We start from the raw sequence: 23,136 nt of genomic DNA, 5'->3' as shown, positions 1-23,136 counted from the left end.
TAGCATGGCTGACTTCATCTGGCTTCCAGCCTCACAGGCTGGCTGTCCTCACTCATTCCTGGGCCTAGGCCAAGATAATCAGGAGAAGAATTTAACTATGAAGTAAGCATGATAGTAGTCTCTGCCTAAATCTAACCCCCTTGGCTCAGGGATCAAAAACCCCTTTTGTAAAACTAATGAAAGGCCACAAGATTAGGATTATAGGAGGGGCCTGAGTTCTATTAAGATGTAGGTGTAATGAAACAATAACCAGCCATTGTTCCTTAGGTTACTCTTCTATAATCCTCTACTGCCCAGAAGTCATATGGCCAGAGGTTGCAAGATTTGTGACTTCCCCAGTTGCTCCTATAGATACTATCACTATACTAGAACCTAAGATTGGTCTTTTGAGATGTTTTTGAGATTTTCGCATTCTGGCATCTGACTGACTCCACCCAGACCCTAGATTCATGACTCAACCAGTCCTGTGCCCTCCCATACTCAGAGGTGAACTCAGCACATGAAGACCATTTTCCACACCCCTATGATTTCATCCCCAACCAATCAGCAGCACCCATTCCCCAGCCCTCACCCACCAAATTATTCATGAAAACCCTAGCCTCTGAGTTAGGAAGGCTGATTTGAGTAATAAATTTCACTTCTGCATGACTAGCCTTACATTAATTAAACTCTTTTTCTACTGCAATACCACATTCTCAGTAAATTGGTTATGTCTGTGCAGAGGGCGAGACAAACCCATCAGGTGATTATACAACCTTTTAATTTTATACTCAATGCATCTCTAACTTTTATTCATAATAGTCTTCAGACATAAATAATATTTTCACAATTCTATTAAACTGAAAGTTGAAGTATTGTATGACTCCATCAGTGAGATATTGGAAGTATGTGACAAATGGCAGTTTTCCTCAATAACCCTTCCCATTCATGGACCTCTCACTTGACCTTCAGATCTAAGCTTAAACATAATTTCCTCATAGGAAATCTTTGATAAGATTATCCTTGTGAACTATATTCTCCTAGTGATAGTTACTTTATCTTCATACAAAATACATTTATTTGGAAGTTTACTCTGCAAACGCCCATCCTTATCATATTGCAAGCTTCATATAGGCAAGAATGGTGTTTTTATTCATCACTGAATCCCTATACTAAGCAGAGTATCTACGGCATAGCTCACTCTGAATAAATATTTTTGAGTAAATAAGTGAACAGAACATGCATCTGCATTTTAAATTCAATGTTACTTTTGTCTGATGATCTCTTCAGTTCAACATGCTTTAGTTTACCTAGAGAGTATTTTGAAATATTATGTTGACTGATTTTTTGCATCCATAAGTGGAATAGTGTCAACAAATTTAAATCAAAGCCTTATAATTCAGTAATTTCCATGATGCACAGTAGACTGAAATTGTAAAGTTATATTCACAAAAAGTACAACTGTCAATTAGACTTGAGTGACCAAAAGCCACAAAGTCAAGAAAATTCAAGTTTAGAAAAGGGTTTGCTAAGTAAGGATTCTTATTGGATTCTAAGCTGGAAAAGAAAGAAGTGGAGAAAGGGGAAGGGCTAAAGGATTCGGAAGAAATAACTTTTTAGATAGAGATCTCAATATTCTCAAAGAAAGTTAGTTAAGGGGACAAATAAACAAAGAAACCGTAAGTAAAGTTTCACTGTGGAGCAGTTACAGGCCTGGTGTGACTGTAGGACTGTTTGGCAAAACTGATCTGTACAGTGTGCAGAACTGGGGATCATAGGTGGGTCACGCATATGGAAATTGAAGTCACACATGGTGATAGAAGCATGTGAGTGGTAGCAAAGACACTGCAAATGAGGGAGAAAATTGGAAAAGGAGATTGAGAATATAGTCAAATGACTTGTTGGACTTCAAAGGAAAAGGGTTTTCGAAAGAGGATACAGTAATAAAAGTATATTGTTTAAGGAAATATGACATGGAATTTCATTGTGAAATGGTGTTGCTCGTCTGGGATGATACCTGAGGTTTGTTGTCTCACACTGAGGAAATTAAGAATGCAGATACACAAGGAGTGAGGTTAAGAGCAGAGGTTTAATATACAAAAGAAAGAGAAGAGCTCTCTCCTGCAGAGAGAGGGCTCCTGAACAGGTTTCTGGTCTGTGGCAAAATGCAAGGGGTTTTTATAGATGAGCTTGAGGAGGCAGTGTCTGATTTACATGGAGCAGGAAAGATTGGTCAGACCGGGTGTGCCATTTGCATAAGGCATGAAAAACTGGTTAGGGCTAAGTGTACCATTTGCATAGAGCATGAAAAGCTGGCCACCCCCCAGTCATTTATGATGCAGATGGATTCTCCACCTGGTTGGTGCCATGTTGCCTGTTTCTTCACTGTACACGTGGTAACAAAGAAATGGGAAGAAGATAAGAGCCTCCACGCTGGACATGCCTGGCCCCAAGGTAGTCTTTTTCTATTGGCACAGTTGCCAGCATTCTCCCAAGCAAGCTTCCAGCTTGTTTATCTATGTTTGCAGCTCAATATTTCAGCCTACTCTTTGTTAGAAAAGGATAATTTCTTGGGCTGCATTTTTTTTAGAAGGGAAATTCCACCGAGGACTCCGTTGCCTGTACTATCTGCCTAAATTGTTTCTTTCTGTCTGCAGTATCAATTCCACATAGGGGGGATGAGGATGAAAGGGGTGTGAAGTAACACTATGGGTAGTGTTTGAAGGCCCTAAAAAGGCCAGTTGAGGAGTTTTTTCATTTAATAAGCTTGGCCACTTGGCTCTGGAAGTGAGAAAAAGAGTAAGGAAGAGTATGAGCAACACATACTATGCTCTGCTCCTGGAGAGTCTTCACCTAAAAGGACTACATGTGATACTGGGTTTCCAAAGAATAAAATGCTTCTCACGTTTTCAAAAACTAGATTTTCCAAGATACAACCAGAGGATAACATAATGGCAAGAGTATTTTAAAAAATTAGCATAAAAGTCCTGAAAATTTCAAATTCCAGGTATCACATGTGTCAAAATGATTTATAGATAAAAAGAACTCTTCTAACAAATCCACCAACTACTGATTAAGTATTGTCTTTCTTGAGAGACAACTTCACATTATGCCTGTGTATGCAAACTAGTCCATATTTTACTTTTCTTACTTTGAGGAACAATCCATTGGCAGCACTTTTAAAAACTAGCCGTAGGTCCTTATGACCCAGCAATAAACATGCCATCAGTCTGGGGAGAACTTTCTTGTCTGAAGAGGACAGAGTAAAATAAGTGCCTCCTAGTGGCCCCCAAACCTTTAGTAGAGTGAGGTCAATCGTATTCCTAGCTTAGGAAGAAGATCTAAATGATAGCAACTTTTACTCAGCAATCAGAATCCATCACACACTCTCAACACTCATTTGGCAGCAATGAAGGACCTTATATTTATATTTATGGTTTAAAATGCTTATATTTCTTGTAGTTTATTCTAACCACATAAGATTAACACCAAGAACCATATCTTATAATTCTTTCGTAACCTGCATCAACATCTAACTCAGTGCTAGAAACGTACTCAGAACTCATGAAACCACTATCTGATTAAAAGTTACAAAGTCCCAGGTTAGAAAAACAATGATCATTCTTGCTTTATACAGCCAGAACTCCCAGGCCCCTTTAGCTTACATTGGATCTCCTGTTCTCTTGTAAAGGCTGCCTATCAAAGCTAACCAAATGCACACAGGAACCCCATTATTCCCAGCAAGGTTTTCCATTGCCTAATTAATTCAACCTTACTCTTTCAAGATTTCCCAGTGAGTAGCACTATTGAGTCCGGATGACTTAAGAGGCTGGCTCCCACAGCAAGTAATTTTATGAACTGAGTGAACTAGAAGGAGTGATAAAATATTACCTGTCCCTATTGCTCTATTTGAACTAAAGCTGTTATTTTGAAATTGGCTATCCTTTCTAAATACCATTCACATAGAACTAGGTTTTAAATCAGGCAGACTTTCTAAGAAGCCAGACCTGTTAGATGGGAGAAGGGTAGTGAAGTGATGAAATAGAAACTGGTATTAAAATATCCACAATGCTTCTCCCTCACCCCAACACACACACCAAACACACACACACACACACCACACACACACACACACACACTAAGGTTTAGAGGCTGTTCAATGTGGTGCTTCGTATGAGTTTAATTCTTGAAAGGCAAACCAGTGCTTCCTTATAAGAATAATAAGGAAGCAAACAAGGCTTTTCTTTTAGTGCATGGACTAAATCTGGAGCATTTCCAGGTCCCCAGAGCCCAATATCCTGCTTGGCCAACAATTATCAATCCAATCCTCTGGAGAAGTTTCAACAGACTTCCTCTCTGAGATGATATTTATATCTTGATTCTCTTAGTCTCCTCTTTATCACATGTTGGCTGTTCATCTTCCTTCTCTCAAACACCCAGATTATAATACTTGGAAAATTACTTGTCTTTCCTAGTGGATTTATTATGCCTCTCCCTATTAATACTGGAAACAGTTAAGTCTAAGACTACAGTCATCCACTGATCTAGAATAGGCTGGAAGTTCTTCAAGAGGAGGTATTTATGTAGAAAGTAAACCAGTGAACAAAGAATAAGCAACCTCAGTTTGTTTTGTTTAGGTGTAGGAACGGGGACTATGGAATATAGTTACACATAAAGACATTTGAGAGCTAAAGAAAAACCTCTGGCTTAAATTGAAATGTTGAGTAAGATTTTCCAAAGCTCAAAACCAAACCTATTTCAATTTCACTGCTTGTTAAACTCTTTCATTTGAAATCCCTCTCAGTTGCTGAATTGTCTGCTTTTGTAGGAATAAATTGTGATATTTTTTCCTTCTTGTCCTAGGTCAGTTTTAAAAATCAGCTTTATTGAAGTATAATTGACATACAATAAATGACATCCATTTAAAGCGTGTAGTTCAATAAGCTTTCACAGATGCATACACCACAATCAAAATACAAAATATTTATATTCATCACCCCAAAAAGTTTTCTCATGCACCTTATTATCTATCCCTTTTGCTGTCCCTAGCACTGTGGGCCACCACTGATTTGCTTTTTGCTTCACAGAATAGTTTGTATTTTTAGTATTTTATATTAATGGAGTTATGCAGTATGTACATTTTTGTTTCTGACTTCTTTCACTCAGCTTAAAGATTTTAGATTCAGCCATGTTTTTGCATATATTCATAGTTTGCTCTGTTTTATGGGTGAGTGGAATTCTATTCTATAGATATATCACATTTTGTTTATTTATTCAACTGTTGATATGTGTTGGAGTTATTTCTAGCTTTTGAGTATAGTAAATAAAGGTTTGGGTGGACATGTTTTTATTTTTCTTGGTTAAATACCTAGAGGTGGGATTCTGGGTCATAAGGTAAGTACATGTTTTACTTTTTGAAAATCTGCCACAGAGATTTCCAAAGTGGCTGTACAATTTCACATTCTCACCAGTGATTTGTGAGTGTCAGTTGCTCCAATTCTTTATTCGCACTTGGCATTACCATTTTTAGTCTTTTTAGTTTTAGACATTCTAATGGGTAGGAAGTGACATTTTATGTGGTTTTAATTTGCATTTCCCCATGAGTACTTGATGTTGAGCATCTTTTCATGTGCTTTTTGGCCATTAATATATCTTCTTTTGAGAAGTCTGTTCAAATCTTTTATTCATTTTCATGGGGTGTAAGCCTTATGATTGAGTTGTGTGAGTTCTCCATGTATTGTGGATGTCATTCCTTTGTCAGAGATATGTATTGTAAATATTATTTCCCATTTGTAGCTAAACATTTCATTTCCTATTTCTGTCTTTAAAAGACCAAACTTTATTATTTTCATAGTCTAATTTATGAATTGTTTATTGTTTTATGATTCATATCTATTATGCTCTGTCTAAGCATTCTTGACCCTCTCCAAAATTGCAGAGATTTTCTCGTGTGTGTGGTTTTTTTTCTTCTAGTCTTATTCAAAGTATCCCTTCTAGAATAATATAGTTTTGAGAATCTAATACCTCATTTATACAGTTTACAAATTTTGATATGTGTATCGGTAATGTCAGGGATCCTCAGCATTCCCAAACGGAATAAATGGTCCATAGAGTAATGCTGAGCAGAAAATCAGGTTTTGGTGTAGAGCCATTTTTTTCATTTTCTTTCTTTTTTTCTTTCTCTCTTTCTTTCTCTCCTTCCTTCCTTCCTTTCTTCCTTTTCTTTCTTGCTTTCATGCTTTCTTTCTTCTTTCGTTTTTTCTTTCTTTTTTTTTTTTGTAACTCTAGAAGCAGCTAAGATTCATCCATAGAATTTAAGGCCAGAAGATTAGAGAATAGTGACATTTTCGTCTGATTGCCACCAGTTTGTAGATAGAAAAACTGAAGAGTCTAAAGGTTATGTGATTTTCACATGAACACATGATTAGTTCTTTTTTTTTTCTTTTTAAAAAAGACCAGGTCTCACTGTGTTGCCTAGGTTGGTTTCAAACTGGTTGGTTTCAAACTCCTGGGGTCAAGCAGTCCTCCATCCTCAGCCTCCCAAAAGGGCTAGGATTACAGGCATGAGAAATGACGCCCAGCCCGAGTTCTTTGTTTTTTCTACAAAGTTGTCTTCCTTCCATGAGCAATAATCTGAACCTTCACATGCAGTTCTGAAGTAAGACTCTTCATATTTCAACAAATCTTGATTATGATCAGGAGATCATTACTGAGAATATGACTTAATTGAAGTTCCAATCTCAAATATGCCTCAGAAGAACTACCTGAAAGTTGCTAATTTGAAATGAGAATTTCGTTATTCCCCAGGTAGCACCTTTCTAAATGATAGGATGTCAGAAAAACTCTTTCTCCAAATATTCCCTATTTATCCACTATATTTAGTTAACTATTGCTGCATTGCACATTACCACCAAAACTCAGTGGCAACATCTGGGAAAGAAAAGAGAAGGGCAAAATGGGGTGGTAGGAATGTCACTTTCTGGGATCCTTTGTCTGGAAGCAGCCCCACCCTCAAGAGGTATTAGGAAATACCTGTACTTGAAACAAAATTGTGAAATCCACTGAATTTGTTCTATTGAGTCCAGCTTGTAGAATGGTTATTTCATAGACTGAAATTGCCACACTGACCCTCAAAGTTCCTACTCATGCGGGACTTTTCTATGGAGAGCAGGAATTTTGCTAATCTGTTCAGTCCTTTTGATGAGAAAAAACGCACCCCCTCTGGGAAAAAGCAGCCTCTGGGATTGTGGCTGGGTGCATTTTGAGACGAAATAGTCATCTTTGTCTCCTGTTGAAACAATCCTCTGGCACAAAGCTTAGAAAGGGGAGGATGCAGTGCCTTTCAGCCTAACTCATCTCCCTAGTTGGGAGCTTTTGCGCAGGGTACATTCTGGATTCAGCAGCATAGATTTCTAGAAAGGAGTAAATTCAGCATTCTTTGTTGTCTTTGCAGTCAAAAGTTGAGCTTAAATTTGGAGGTAGAAGACCTGAATTTGTGTTTCAGTATTGCTCCTTACTTAGATAGCAATCTAGGGCAAATACCTCTCAAAGTTTCAGTTTCCTCTTCTTACATGAGGCTCTATGTGACAGATGAAAGTGTACATGACATAATCCTTGTGGTAATTAAAGATAATAATATTTTGATGTTTTATAAAGTATAAGTTTTATGTGACAGAGCCAGTTTGGTTATCTTTTGAATGAGTCTATGATATGGATTCTCTATTCTTCAAAAGAGTTAGGGAGGCTGCAGAGTTCACGGCTGGCCCATAGACTAAAATTGTGGACCAAGTGATCTTCAAATCTATGTGTGTCCACAGAAATTCTCATTATCATAAACTTACTGGTATGCATAAATGAATACCATTTCTTGCATATATTAGTGGCCCATTTCTTGCATATATTAGTAAAGCTGTGTTTTAAAAAAAACAGTTAATGGAGAAAGAAACAAAAGGATTACAAACACAAGTTAGAAGCGTGGCTGAAAATCATAGATATTTAATCTCTGTCTAAAAAATACAATAAAATTGTATGTGTGTTTTTTAATTTCTTAAATTTCCCCCGAGAGTAGAGAGCTATGGGGGAGTATTAAATGACAGGACTCCTTCAGTCTCCATTTTCTCACATAAATAAGTCCACCCTCTCAGTTATCTTTCTTATTTCTTCTTAAACATCTCCCCCAATCTTACCATTATCTTTACGGTACCAAAAAAAAAAAAAAAAGAAGAAGAAGAAGCGGCAGCAGCAGCAGCAGGTGGGGGTGAGGAGGGAAGGACAAGCTATTGCAATTATGGCAACAACATGAAAAGGAAACCAGACACAGAAAGAAAGACTGCAAAGGGAAAAATTTAGTTTAGATGCAAGATAAGATTAAATACTTAAGTATTGACAAACTTGGCCCTGTTTATGGGTCTCGAAAAATTTATATGCTGGATCTTAGGGAGCAACAGAGGGCCGTGAAAGGCTTGAATTTTTTGCAAAGCAAGAACATCTGGCTCTGAGGAAGTGGCCCAGGCAGGAAAGGCTCTGCCTGTCTGGTCCTCCCTGGTTCCCACATCAATGTTGGACTGTTTTCCCCAGCTCAGGACCTTCCTGAGACTTCCTGTAAATAGGCCAGCCAGTCACAGTCAGGGAAACTGATCTCCCTCCCCACCCCAAAGACGTTGTGAGAAAACCCATTTTCAACCCACAGTAGCCATGAAATTGCAGTAAAAAAAAGTTCTAAAGAAAAACGAAACAAAAAGCCCATAAAATCTTGTCAAACCGACCTTTCCTGAAAGGAAGCAAGTAGGAGAAACAGTGGGGTGTTTCTAAAACTTGAATCAAGTCCAGGCTTATTTTAATGGAAAATATAATTCTTTCTGATCCCTGATGGTGTTTTAGGACGCTTTCTTCTCCCATCAGCACTTCTCAGACCCCAGTTACAAAACAGTAACTTACAAAAAGACATATCCGTCAGGGAGTGGTGGTTCAAGCCTGTAATCTCAACACTTTGGGAGGCAGAGGTGGGAGGATTGCTTGAGCCCTAGAGTTCAAGACCAGCCTGGGCTACATTATGAGACTCTGTCTCAATAAATTAAAATGAAATTAATAAAAAGATATTCAATGGAAACAGCTTTCGATTGTGAGTTGTTATTGTAGTTGGTATTTATAACTTACATGTTTTTGGAGTTCCAGAACATATCTGTGGCTCCCAGGGTTGAGAATTAACATTACAATGGAAAAGATGCAACTTAAATATGCCTGGTATTGAATCTCAGCACAAATACTTATCAGGTATATGATATTGAACAACTTACTTAAATATTCTGTGCCTAATGAGGTTAATACAGGGCCTGGCACATAGCAGAAGTAAAACACATGTTCCTAGTCTGTATTCACAAACAATGCAGAGTATGGGTTTTCTATTGTCCCTTGCTCTATAATCTAGACAAACATTCATTGGCTGCCTCAGTTTGTAAGATATTTATTTCTTGGCTCTTTTTTTCCTTTTTTTTCCTGGCTTTTATCATTACAAATTAGATTTCAGAAAAACATACTCAAACTTTTGTCTTCAGGAAAATTGGTGGTGCTACCATTTCCAGATCTCAGAGGAGCTTCACCTCTTGATTTATTTCCAGGCACTGTGGAAGTTAGGAACACATAGTTTAGCACCCCCTCCACACTCATAGAAATGTTGGATAAAATATAATAAGAAAGTAATTTTAAATACATTGTCAATTTTTAAAAAGAAAAGAAAAATCTCATTAATACACAAAGAGTGTTTGCAAACCCAAAGCTAAAGCTGCAGAGGAATGGGATCTGGATAAAGTCCTCAGAAGAGCAGAGTTTTATGGCCTAAGCTGAGATAGAAGAGGTCTCATGGTTGTGTGAAGAGGGATAGGATAAATCACAGAGAGACCTGAATCAAGCCGGCAGGCCTCAGGGAACACACTTTCCATAATGCTGGAGCTGGAAAATTCTGCTTCCTGTCTAAAGAACCGGATATTTTGGGGGATTGCAGAGAGCAGAAAGAAGCACAAAGAGAGATTAAAAACCCACGTCAATAACACATGCAGGAGTGCAATGTGAATTTATACTACCTTCATGGTATGGGAGCCTATAACAGATAGAGAAAATAACACAACTGGTTTGGATCTTAGGGCCCAAGAAGTAAATGCAAAACTTAAAAAAAAAGCATAGAGGACTGCTTTAACAACTCAGAGTTATGGGAGTTCTACAATAAGTAAACTCCACCAAAGTTAAACTCACAGTTAAAAAAATTATTAGCCATAGAAGAAAATGTACCATCAACAGGGAGAGACGACATATGCAACCAATAAGAAAATTTAAACCCCAACGTCAAGAAAAAATGCTAGAGCAACTGATATATAACTGTTTAAAAAATAATTTTTGACAAAATATCATCACATTGAAGTTGTTAAATATCATAGACAAAGGACTAATATCCAAAGTCCATGTTGATATGCATGTGTGTGTGTGTGTACTGAGTGTATGTGTGCATGTGTGTATATATGTGTGTTATTCTGATGTAGACTGGAGTAATATTGGAAGGAGATACACTTTATGGTTTGGGGTTAGAGTTTTATTAAGGCTGACAGACCAATCTTAGAAAGGAAACTTTTGCAGGAAACTCTGCATAGAGGTGGGGCCTCAGAAGATTTCCTTGGTTTTATTTAAGAGGAATTAGAAAAAATCCATACATCAGCTCAGGACAGCAGCAAAGGAATCTTGCCATCCACCTGAGACTTGCCTGAGACAAGTGAAACCCGGAGGCCCTAGTAGAATCAAAAGCAAAACTGCCTTATGAGAACACAGTCAGAATCCAAGGGACACAAGCAACTCCTGCAGGAGGTTAGTTCCCAACCTAAATTCACAACCACAGAAGAAAACATGAGGTCAAATGAAAATGTGCTACAAGAGAATTAATGCCCCAAGGTCTGGCCATAAGAACAGTTTAATTTATACTATAACTATCTTTAGAACATTGAGAGTTGAAAAGGAAGATGAGGAAGCTGTAATGATTGCTGTCATGTGTACTAAAATACTTGTATGTTGGGAAAAGTGTAGAGATAATTCTAGACCAACTGAGATTTTAAGAAAAGCTTCAAAGGACAGAAATAGAATGGATAACTTCCAAACTCATGGAGGAGGGGAGAAGTAATAATAATAACAATAAATCTAGAATAACCCAATAGAGAAATGAAGAAGGGGAAAAAAGAAGCAAGGGGCAACTCTGGAAAAAAAAACTGGTATAAGTAAGTCCAAATATATCAGTAATTACAAGTTCTTAAAGCTATATAATATCCTATTGTATGTATTTGTACATATAATACATATTAGGGACTTCTGAACTATGCCAACATTTTTGACACGTGGTTGCAATCAATATCTTTGGGTCATTAATTGTCAGTGACTTCCCATTGGCATCCTCCTTTGTCAATTCCACTCAACAAGCTTTTCCTTTTACTCACAGTACCGTATATTACTTAATAGTCATATCACCATACGCTATATAATTTACTACTTAACAAGTAGTGAATTTCTCCTCCTTACCTCTCTTCTATCTTCCCGTTCTTTATTATTTTTCTTGATCAAATTGTTACTTATTTGCATATTGATTTATAGAGCATTTTTATAATGAAAAGTATCATTTGATGGTTAAATGTATATCAGATTTTTTTTCTGAATTAGTCACTTGGATTGTCATTTTTTAATGTAGTTATCTTTTGGTTTCTTTTTCAGTTTAGGACCAAATGTATTGATCTCATGGTTTCTGTTTTTTAAGTCATATTTTAAGAGGTCTTCCCACACATACACAAACACACACACACACTCGTGCATAAATGTGCATAAATGTGCATATAGTGCATATGCCTATGTAAGGATGTATGTATATGTGTATATATAATGTATATAGACTTACGTATATAATATCGCCTCTAATGTTGGTATGTTCAAATGTTTTCTCCTCATGGAATTTATGTTTGTGTAAGAGTTAAGATAGGAAATTGTCTTTTTTTCCTAAATAGTTACCATAAATTTAAAAATACAACTCTCATCTAAGGATATGCAGTGCCAGCTTTACCAAATGGTAAGTCCTTGTATATCTCTGAGTCTATTTCTGGGTTTTCTATTATGCTGTGTTATTCTGTATATCTATCATGTGATTCTACCCACTATTAAGTTACTGTAAATTTATAATATGTTTTAATATCTGAGCATTCAACTCAAAAACTTCTATGCCACTTTTATATGTATATTTTTCTACATGATCTTTAGCACCACCTTGGAGGGTTTAAAACACACACTACAAATATATAACACCCTTCATTCTTATTGATATAGCAGCTTTTATTTTTATTGATATTTATAGATAGATTTAGAGAAAATCTACTTCTTTGTAATTTTGATTTTTACTGTTTTAAAACAGGGTATGCTTCACTCTATATTTATCAAACTATATTTTTATACTCATGAATCAATCTTCTCCCCCTACCCTGGTGATATGGTTTGGTTGTGTCCCCATTCAAATATCATCTTGAATTGTATCTCCCAGAATTCCCACATGTTATGGGAGGCACCCAGGGGGAGGTAATTGAATCATGGGGGCTGGTCTTCCCTGTGCTATTCTCGTGATAGTGAGTAAGTCTCACAACATCTGATGGGTTTATCAGGGGTTTCTGCTTTTGCTTCTTCCTCATTTTCTCCTGCCTCTGCTATGTAAGAAAACCTTTCACCTCCCACCATGATTTTGAGACCTCCCCAGCCAAGTGGAACTGTAAGTCCAATTAAACCTCTTTTTCTTCTCAGTCTCAGGTACGTCTTTATCAGCAGCATGAAAATGGACTAATAACCTGGTAACCACCAATCTACTCTGTCTTCATGGGATACACTTTCTTAGCTCCCACATATAAGTGACAACATGCGCTATACATTTAATCTTCTTTTGTGTAAATTGGGTACATTTAAAGGATTTGGAAAGGTTTAAAAATGATGTAGATATTGCTTATTTCTTCTTCAGCATATTTCCAGATAATTTATACACTAAGTTGCTATTAAGAATGAGATTTTTCTTCCATTGTCTTTGCTACTGGATGTTATTAAGACATAAAAAACTATTGATTTATATATGTTAATTTTAATTCAATCAAGTTCAAAAACCTTATTGAATTCTCTGATTTTAATAAGGTTTAAGATTTGATGTTTTCTAGGTATTGCGTCATATTATTGGCAGTGATATTTCTTACTTTCTCTTGGGTTTTTCCTCCTTTTCTCTCTTGTCAGATATATCACTTACTATTTCCAAAACAACGTTACATAATAGTAATGATAATGAAATTCTTATTTGATTTTTGGTTATCATGGAAAGGCTTCCAATGTCTTCGGGTTGAGTTAAAGTATATATTTTATTATTTTAAAGTAGTTATATGTAAAGCACATATTTTGTCATATTAGTTTGCTTCTATTCCTATTTTACTTAGAGACATTTAAAATATATATATACATTTTTTAATGGAAAAAATGCCTTTCAGTATCTTTGGAGATCATCATATTAATAGATTTTTTAACATTGAGTCGTAGTAAAAATCTTTTTTTTTTTTTAGGCGGAGTTTCACTCTTGTTGCCTGGGCTGGAGTGCAATGGCGCGATCTCAGCTCACCGCAACCTCTGCCTCCCAGGTTCAAGCAATTCTCCTGCCTCAGCCTCCCGGGTAGCAAGTAGCTGGGATTACAGGCAGGCTCCACCACACCCGGATAATTTTGTATTTTTAGCAGAGACGGGGTTTCTCTATGTTGGTCAGGCTGATCTTGAACTCCCGACCTCAGGTGATCTGCCCGCCTCGGCCTCCCAAAGTGCTGGGATTACAGGCGTGAGCCACTGCACCCGGCTATAAAATCTTTTTATGGCTTTCTCTTGGTCAGGTGCTATTCTCTTTGCTTATATTTTAAAATTTTAACTTAATATTGACAAATATTTCCCATGTGCTACTTTTTAAAAATTTGGGGATCAACATTGCACTGGTTTCAAAAAGAAGAACCAGAAATTGTCTTTTTTTGTCCATGTTCTACAACAGTTTATAAGGCTGTCTTTTTTCTGTTCTTTAAAAGTTTTATGTAATTTTCTGAGCTAACTCTCTGGTTCTAATGCCTTAGGGGAGGCAAGTAGGTACCTTGTAACATTATTTCCTGTTTGGAAATTGGTCCTTTTGTGTCAGTTTCAATTTATTACTGTTTCCTAGAAAATCATCTATTTTATGATTTTCAAATTTATTTTTTTGAGTTGAGCAAAGTTTGCATTCATAATTCCTTTTATTCTTCTGTGTCTGTGGCTATTTTCCCATTCTCATTTTTTACTTTTATATTTCCCCCTTTTCATAATTATATTTGCTAATAATTTTTTTACTATATGGATAATTATTTTTCAAAAAGATGACTCTTAGTTGTATTAGTTCTACCATTTTTCAGTTTTCTTATTTATTAATGTCTGTTTTTACTTTTTTAACTTATTTTCTCTTGTTTTTATTTTTCATCTTGTTTCAAATGTTTTTAGTTGTATGCATGATCTGTTAATTTTTTTTTTTTTTTTTTTTTTTTTTTTTGAGACGGAGTCTCGCTCTGTCACCCAGGCTGGAGTGCAGTGGCGCGATCTCGGCTCACTGCAAGCTCCGCCTCCCGGGTTCACACCATTCTCCTGCCTCAGCCTCCCGAGTAGCTGGGACTACAGGCGCCCGCCACTACGCCCGGCTAACTTTTTGTATTTTTAGTAGAGACGGGGTTTCACCGTGGTCTCGATCTCCTGACCTCGTGATCCGTCCGCCTCAGCCTCCCAAAGTGCTAGGATTACAGGCGTGAGCCACCGCGCCCGGCCGATCTGTTAATTTTTAATCTTATTTGTTAATATAATTACTTAGGGCTTTTCTCTCAACACTGCTTACAGTGCAGCCACAGCTCTGATTTATTTTTATGCCATTTCTATCTTCTTTATATCTTTGTTATGAGTTCTTTATTTATTAGAGGTTTTTTCTTGCTTTTTTATTAGTATGCAGATATTTGAATTATTATCAGATTATATTTACAGTGCCATAAATCTTTAGAATTTACTGAGATCTCCTTGGTGGCCTAATATTTGTTTGATATGTGTTAATAGTCCTTGAAAATTTGAGAAGAAGGTACATTCTAAATTATAAAATGATATATATTATATGTAATTATATTTAATTTTAAAATTAACATATTACTTAGGTCTTCTCTATCTTCATTTGTTCTTCACTTGACTTGTCAAAATTAAGAAGCAAAAGTCTTCTGCTCTTCATATGTTCAGTCTATTTATCTGTCTCTCTGCCTCCACCTCCCTATCTGTGTCTCTCTCTCTCTGTTTTACATATTTATATTTTAGATAATTTATATCTTAGATACTAATGAAATTTGGACGATCTGCATTAATTGTGCCCATTATTATTATAAAAAAATCCTACTTGTTTTGTTCAGTCTTTTTACTCTGAATTCTACTTATCTAATATTAAATGTTATGACTACTAGTTTCTTTCCTCTTCAATTCTTGAAATGTTTTTTCCTTTTAAAAACAATTTTCCACTCTTTTTAGTCACTTTGTTTTAGATGTGTTCCTTATTTATGCTTTGTGAATTTGTACGATGACCTTTGTTATTATTCAGGAGGTTTGCTTTCTGCTTTTAGAAATGTTAGCAGTTACTTCTATTAATATAACTAGAACTTACTATAACATATTTAATTTTCTATGTCTATGAATAGTATCAACTAACTCTTAATATGAAGACACAAGAAATTAACATATTCCACAGCCTTTCAGTTCTTTCTTTCCTTTCTTCTCAGCATTGCCAATATAATACTTGATTATATGATTTCCATGGTTCTTGTAGTCTTTGCCTTTCTGACATTAAGAAGACAAACTTTAATTATCTGGTTTATCAGCTTTTAAATGTATAAATTAACTTGGCTATAAAGTGAAAAGCCAGTTTTATTTATACTACAAACTTCTTTAAATAATTTGTGTTTCTGTTGTGGGTATATATTCAAATGGTAGAACTACCTACACATCACATTCTTAACATTGGAAATCCAATAAGATTTTTATGTCTCTCTAAAAATAAATATAATTTTAAAAGCAAAGATTTTTTCCTATAGTCCACTGAGAGTTAGCTAGCAATTTTAAGAAGAAATTTAGATAGGACAAAGGCATATACAGCATAGAAAAGAATAAATCCAATGGCACAAGAGTAGTATAACTCAAGTTTGTTACCGAATATTTTAAGTACATAAATTTAAATCACATCACTATAGTACTATTTTGCATGTAATAATGTTGCAATAAAATATTGCAAGACAAAGATAATATTTGTGAAGTGAAATAAAAATGCTTTGTCTTAGCTTCACCTGCATGGTGCCTTATGTAAACACACTGCTGTTTGCTCACTAGAAAGAATTAGTTGAATATACATTCTCAGGACAGCTTGACATACAGTCAAGAGGTACAGACTGTACTACTTGTCTAACTATGCAAACTTTTCATTTTGAGTTAAGCAGAAGAGGCAGTTTCCAATGTGTTTGTCTTTTGCCTGAGAACCTCTTTACATCTCGTGTAACCCCAGGAGAAAATACCACTGGAGTTACTTAGAGGAATTCGGACTACTAGAATTGGATCTGAGTTTTATTTGCTGTGTCAGGAAAAGCCTACTTGTCTACAGGGTGACTGTTGCTATCTCAGAAGAAGTTCGGTCTTAGTTGTTTAGGAAGTCACATATGGGCAGTCTTCACATGGACTTTTTTATATGCCCTTAATCAGTTGCGTCTACCTTATACTGCCCCCTAGAGTACACAAAGTCCATTGACAAGCGTTATCTTCCACACATTTTGAGTGTGCCAATCACAAACTGCATCTTTAAGTCATTTCTCTATTGCTCATTCATACATGTATAACCATAAATAAGATTTACAACTGACCTTTATTGTGAAGTACACATGCTATATCGTACTGCTTCTCTAATACTGCTCAAAAAGAATGTTAGATGTCTTAGTAGATAGACTCAACATACCTATCATCAGAGAGATAGACATAGTTGCATTAACTTTCATAGCATTGACAAACCTCAGCCTCCTTGCTTGAAATGTTACCAATACTAATGCTATTTACCCCAATCATAATCATCATCGTAAGACAGCAAGCCTCCCTCCTACACATTTGTAACTAAACTCAGTGCTTCCAACTCAGAGATGGTTTTCAATCAATATATCCATTGTGTGAAAGTAAATGCGACTTGGCCTTCAGCCAAGACTATGCCCAAGACATTAGTTCTGTGTTCCCTGAGTGAATTCAGCCTTTCTTATAGGATTCAGGTATTTAATCACTCCATGTCTACACAATATCACTGCGAGCCCTGGGAAGCATTACCACATTGCTGTTTTTATTTTGTCACTCACTCCCCTTACTGGTTTGTTTTTAGAGGTTTAACTGAGCCTTTAGCCTAAAGGCTATTTCCTTTACATGTGTTATACAGAAGTATGTAGGAATTTCGCCAAGAGGCAATATAATGAGTGTTGGAAATGGGACAGGTTTTGGGGTCAGATGGACCTGCATTTGAGATCTGGCACTGTCACTCACTTATTGAGCAACCTGGGAAAGTTTACTTAACGTATGAAAATCTTATTTTTTCATCTGTAAGAATGCATACTACACTCCAAATTGCATAATTATTTTGAAAATTAGAAATAAAGCCATGTATCTAACAGATTTTTAAAAAGTAAATAGCTCATGGGTATGTAATGTATTTAAAAGAAAGGATTCACAGGAAAATATGTGACTTCTTATCTCTACTATCAAAGAAAAGAAAAAAAAGAAACATTACCCTAAGAAAATAAGATATCCTTGGGTTTTTTTAGTTCTAATGTTTAAATTAATATGTTTCACATAAAAAATCTTCTACCAGTTTTCGATTACAGATGACTTAATCTAACAACAACCATCCAGGAAGTGTGAGGACTGTGCTAAGTGCCATGAGAAACTCAGGACACACTGCAAGAGCCTGGCACTTACTGAGGCTCAGAAAACAATACCCCAAAGTCTGGCACTTTGGCATGCTGGGTACTTTGAACTAAAGGAGATTGGAAGGCCTGAAAAGCAGCCTCAGAAGCAGTATCTCTCTGACCTGTTCCTGCCTGCCTATCTCCCACCCCTCATTTCCTCACAAAGCAAGCCATAAAGACTAGAATTCCTCTTTCTCAACCTAAAAAATACGTCTGTAACTTTCCCCTGCCTTTCTGTGTAAGATCTGGCCATCAAGACATTTTTTGACCTACCTTCCCTCATTCCAGGAAGAGTCCTGTCCTGTACCCGGGAGGAAGAAATGCTACACAGAGAAGCCAAGATGAATCTCAACAGACAGCCTTTGGTGAGTTTCTCCCCTCAGTTTATTACTATTAGATTATTCCCTTTTTGTCTGATCACATTTCTCCATGTCTGTCTATTCTTCCTGGAGCCTAACCATGAACAATAGACACTTTTCCCAAAGTCTTTGGATATGTGTCTCTTCATTTGGCAATTTTGATTCATGTCATTCATAATAAAATTGTAGCTGTTAAGTGTAGCATTTTCCTGTGTTGTCTCAGTCATTTTAGTTAGTTATCAACCTGATAAAGTCATGGGAACCTCTTAATTTGCAGCCAGTTGGAAAGACATGTGGGTGGTATGTGGGCCCTGAAGTGTGGCTGGTGTTTGCAGTAAGGACAGCCTTGTTGAGGGTCCATGCCCTTTAACCTGTGGGTCTGGTGCTGACTCCAGGTGATTAATATTAGAATTGTATTACAATATACCAGTTGGTATCAGAAGACTTGCTCAGAAAGTTCAAACTCAACTGGGGAGAAGATAATGATAAAACCAATACCAAAAATATAGAAATTATCTGGAATTGCACTAGGAGGTATTTGAGATACTCAGAAGATTTCCTGAAATAAAACACTGTATTAGTTTGGAGAGCGTCTAATACAAAATACCACAGACTGGGTAGCTTAAACAACAGAAATTTATTTTTTCACAGTTCTGAAGACTGGAAGTGCAAGATTAGGATGTCAGCAGGTTTTGTTTCTTCCTGAAGCCTTTCTCCTTGGCCTCTAGATAGCCTCCTTCTTGCTGGGCCTCATGGACTTTTTTCTGTGTGTATGCACCCTACTTCTTCATTTTCTTATAAGGACACCAGTTATATTGGATGAGGATCCAATCCTAAGAATCTCATTTTATCTTTATCACCTTTTTAAGGACCTTATCTTCAAATACAATTGCATTCTGAGATTCTGGGGGTTAGGAGTTCACATATAAATGTTGTTGGAGAGACAATTCTGCCCAAAACGTGTAGTATTTGGATTCATCTAACTATAAGGTGTCAGTCAAAAACATGGTAGTGGAGGAAATTGCTAAGGGAATGAGTATAAAGAGAATATAGATAAGAGCTAATAACAAAGTACTTGGGAATAGCACGTAACAAAATTATAGAAAGTCAAAAGTTAGAAATCTAAAATACTTAAAGATCAAAGTGGAAAGAATGATGATAAATCATTCAACTATTACAATGCCACAAGTAGCTAATGCAATTAGTTTGCTGGTTACTCAACTAATAGGACTATATCACTGTGGCTACTGCAACAATTAATTAACTGGGGGAAGAGGAGAACCTGGAAGGCAATCTCCAAAACAAGTGGATGAGGACGGATAAAAGGAATAATGAATGTGGGCAGAAAAAGAAAAAAGAATAAATTACCAGCAGAATATCTGTGTCATGAAGCCTTTTATTAAAAACTAACCTCTGATCCATACTTGGAGGATAAGCTGATTTCCTCTTTGAGTATCTCTGATATCCTAGGCATGTAAAAAAAAAAAATGCAAAATCTTCCTCCCCTTCCTCCAAGACTGGGAAAAAAATCTCACTAATTTTGCCTGAACTCAACGACATTGCAAAGGAGGATAAAAATGAAATTTCTAATAGGTTAATCCGTTATATAAATTATTAGAAGTACTACTGACTTTTTAATATTTTAGTTATAAAATATATAGCAAACAATCTAGGAAGAAATGATTCTTTCATTTACTCCCTAGATGTTAGAAGACACTGAGGCATCAACAGGGTTTAATTCCATACTCTGTCTAGCAATTTTAATTGCACCAATCAGCACTTTGTGTCAAGCTCAAGATTTGTAAACGCACCGATCAGCACTCTGTGTCTAGCTCAAGGTTTGTAAACGCACCAATCAGCACCCTGTGTCTAGCTCAAGGTTTGTAAATTCACCAATCAGTGCTCTGTGTCTAGCTAATCTACTGGGGACTTGGAGAACTTTTGTGGCTAGGTAAAGGATTGTAAATGGACCAATCAGCTCTCTGTAAAACGGACCAATCAGCTCTCTGTAAAATGGACCAATCAGCTCTCTGTAAAATGGACCAATCAGCAGGATGTGGGTGGGGTCAGATAAGGGAATAAAAACATGCTGCCTGAGTCAGCAGGGGTGAGCGAGCCGAGGTGAGCCAGCAGGGGTAACCTGCTCGCATCCCCTTCCACGCTGTGGAAGCTTTGTTCTTTTGCTCTTTGCAATAAATCTTGCTGCAGCTCACTCTCTGGGTGGGGCCGCCTTTATGAGCTGTGAGTTGTAACACCCACCGCAGAGGTCTGCAGCTTCACTCCTGAGGCCAGTGAGACCATGAACCCACTGGAGGGAATGAACAACTCCAGACACACTGCCTTTAAGAACTGTAACACTCAGTTTGAGAGTCCGTGGCTTCATTCTTGAAGTCAGCAAGACCAAGAACCCACAAATTTCAGACACATAATGACCATAGCAACTTAATCAGAACTCAGTGAGTAGTAGATTTGAACTTAATTAAGAAAATGCAACAAAAACTAAAGTAGGTTTTACTAAAATATATGATTTAATAAACTCTACAGCTTTTGCTGAAGTTCTTATAATTGGGTCATAGCAGTAAATTCAATAAACGACTTCTAAAATGCTTTAATGGTGTTTGTGTCCTGGACATGATTTTCCCCAAGAAGAACTGTTGTATTCACCCTACCTTTAACTGTTTCTAGTCAGTTCCACAGATTCCATAAAAGTTAACTCCAGAGCAGAGAATAATGCCACAGTCGGGATAACATCCGATATTTGCAGTCAGAAGAAATATGAGGTAACACCACCAAATAAATAATGTATTAACACTACAGAATTTCTTCACAACTAAAAAGAATGGACGTTGTTTATTGTACTCTACCAAAATACCTAGTGTTCTCTTTGAAAATAAGGAAAATAATCAAGACTCTCAGTTACTATTCAATTGTGTTGGTTAAGACTATTGCTAGAACACTACATATTCATTTCTATAGGCAAGAATATCATGATGAGGTAAAAACATCAAAGAGAGCCTGTATTCTAAGTTAGCTAGGAGATTAGACTTTTATTTTCTTCTTTGATAGATTATATAATTTTCCACAGCAGTGTACATAGAAACCCTAATATGTTACTACTTATAAAAATGAGACTTTTTGGCTGGATGCAGGCTCATGCCTGTAATCCCAACACTTTGGGAGGCCAAAGTGGGAGAATTTCTTGAGCCTAGGAGTTTTCCCAGCCTGGGAAACATAGGGATATTCTGTTTCTATAAAAGTAAAATACAAAATTAGCTAGGCATGGTGGTGCAAGCCTGTGGTTCCAGGTACTTGGGTGGCTGAGGTGGGAGGATCACTTGAGTCTGCGAGGTTGAAGCTGCAGTGAACCATGATTGAGCCACTGCACTCCAGCCTGGGTGACAGTGAAATCCTGTCTCAAAAAAAAAAAAAAAGTAATTAATTAATTAACTTAAAAAGAAAGATACTTCTTTAGAAAAATGTCTCTAGTCCCTTCTAGCTGGGGCATTTTATTCTTTGCCAAAAGCTGTAGCTCTTTGTATCGTTTTATATCCATAATCTGTCATCTGTCATGTACCGTGTTTATCCATGTACTTGATTTGTATTTATTCTCTTTTTTTTTTTAGACAGAGTCTTGCTCCATCACCCAGGCTGCAGTGCAGTGGCGCGATCTTGGCTCACTGCAAGCTCCACCTCCCGGGTTCACGCCATTCTGCTGCCTCAGCCTCCCAAGTGGCTGGGACTACAGGCGCCCACCACCACGCCCGGCTAAATTTTTTTGTATTTTTAGTAGAGATGGGGTTTCACTGTGTTAGCCAGGATGGTCTCGATTTCCTGACCTCGTGATCTGCCTGCCTCGGCCTCCCAAAGTGCTGGGATTACAGGCGTGAGCCACTGCGCCCGGCTGTAATTATTCTTTTCGTGTTAAGCAATGGTAAAAGAACTGACTGAAAATAAGAATATTAAAAAGTTTCTCTGCTAAAAACAGAAAATTATGTTTGTTACCATTCCTACTATAACCCCAGTGATATGGCTCCGATGAGTGGAGGAACACCAGGGTTCTTGGTCTTCATGCCAGTTTAGATAAAACGACACAGACATACGTGGAGTGGTTTTAAGGAGCAGACAGTTTAATAGGCAAGAAGAAAAGAGAAGGCAGAGGGAAAAGGCTCCCCGATACAAAGACAGAGGGAGGGGGCCTCCAAAGCCAAAAGAGGAAATCCCAAGTGCAGTGGATACCAGCCAGGTATATGTAGAGGCTGGAGGAGGTGGTGTCTGATTTGCATAGGGCTCAGGGGATTGGTTTGACCAGGCCTGTAATTCACGGGGCCTGAAAAAGCTGGCCCTCCCACCCTAGCATTTAATATGCAAATGCAGGGCGCCACGATGTTCTACAAACGTGGGTATATGTGGGCACGGCCATGTTGCCAGGAATATGTGGGGCAAGGGCAAGAAGGCCGCGGGAATCACCATGTTTGGGTAGACCCAGTTTCTAATGGCTTGCATTTGCCTATCAAAGGTTGCCAGCCGCTCTAAGAGCCAGGGCATTCCAATTCTGGAGCTGCTTTAAAAATGAAAACTTCCCAAGGATCCCTTTTCCTTTCTATCTGCCTAAAATAATTTCTTAATAACTCCTACAACACAATGATTTTCAATGAAACAAAAGCTGCTGTTTTATTTTTGTTAAATTGTTTTTCTTAGCTAAAGAGATAAAAGTGAGGATGAGGGATTCGAAATGTGGT

The 23,136-nt window shown here is 37.1% G+C and overlaps 1 long non-coding RNA gene across 1 annotated transcript; it reads left to right on the top strand.

The window, feature by feature from the left end:
- The first annotated feature begins 2,344 nt into the window (after positions 1-2,344).
- On the top strand, positions 2,345-22,423 carry LOC106635045 (uncharacterized). Its single transcript, XR_001338396.4, has 4 exons — positions 2,345-2,433; positions 18,327-18,403; positions 21,083-21,177; positions 22,021-22,423. It is a non-coding gene; the product is annotated as an uncharacterized LOC106635045 (long non-coding RNA).
- Positions 22,424-23,136: the final 713 nt, after the last annotated feature.

Source organism: Pan paniscus, chromosome 7 (assembly GCF_029289425.2).
Source record: "Pan paniscus chromosome 7, NHGRI_mPanPan1-v2.0_pri, whole genome shotgun sequence".
Lineage (NCBI taxonomy): Eukaryota > Metazoa > Chordata > Mammalia > Primates > Hominidae > Pan > Pan paniscus.
This window is presented reverse-complemented; position numbering and strand designations above follow the sequence as displayed.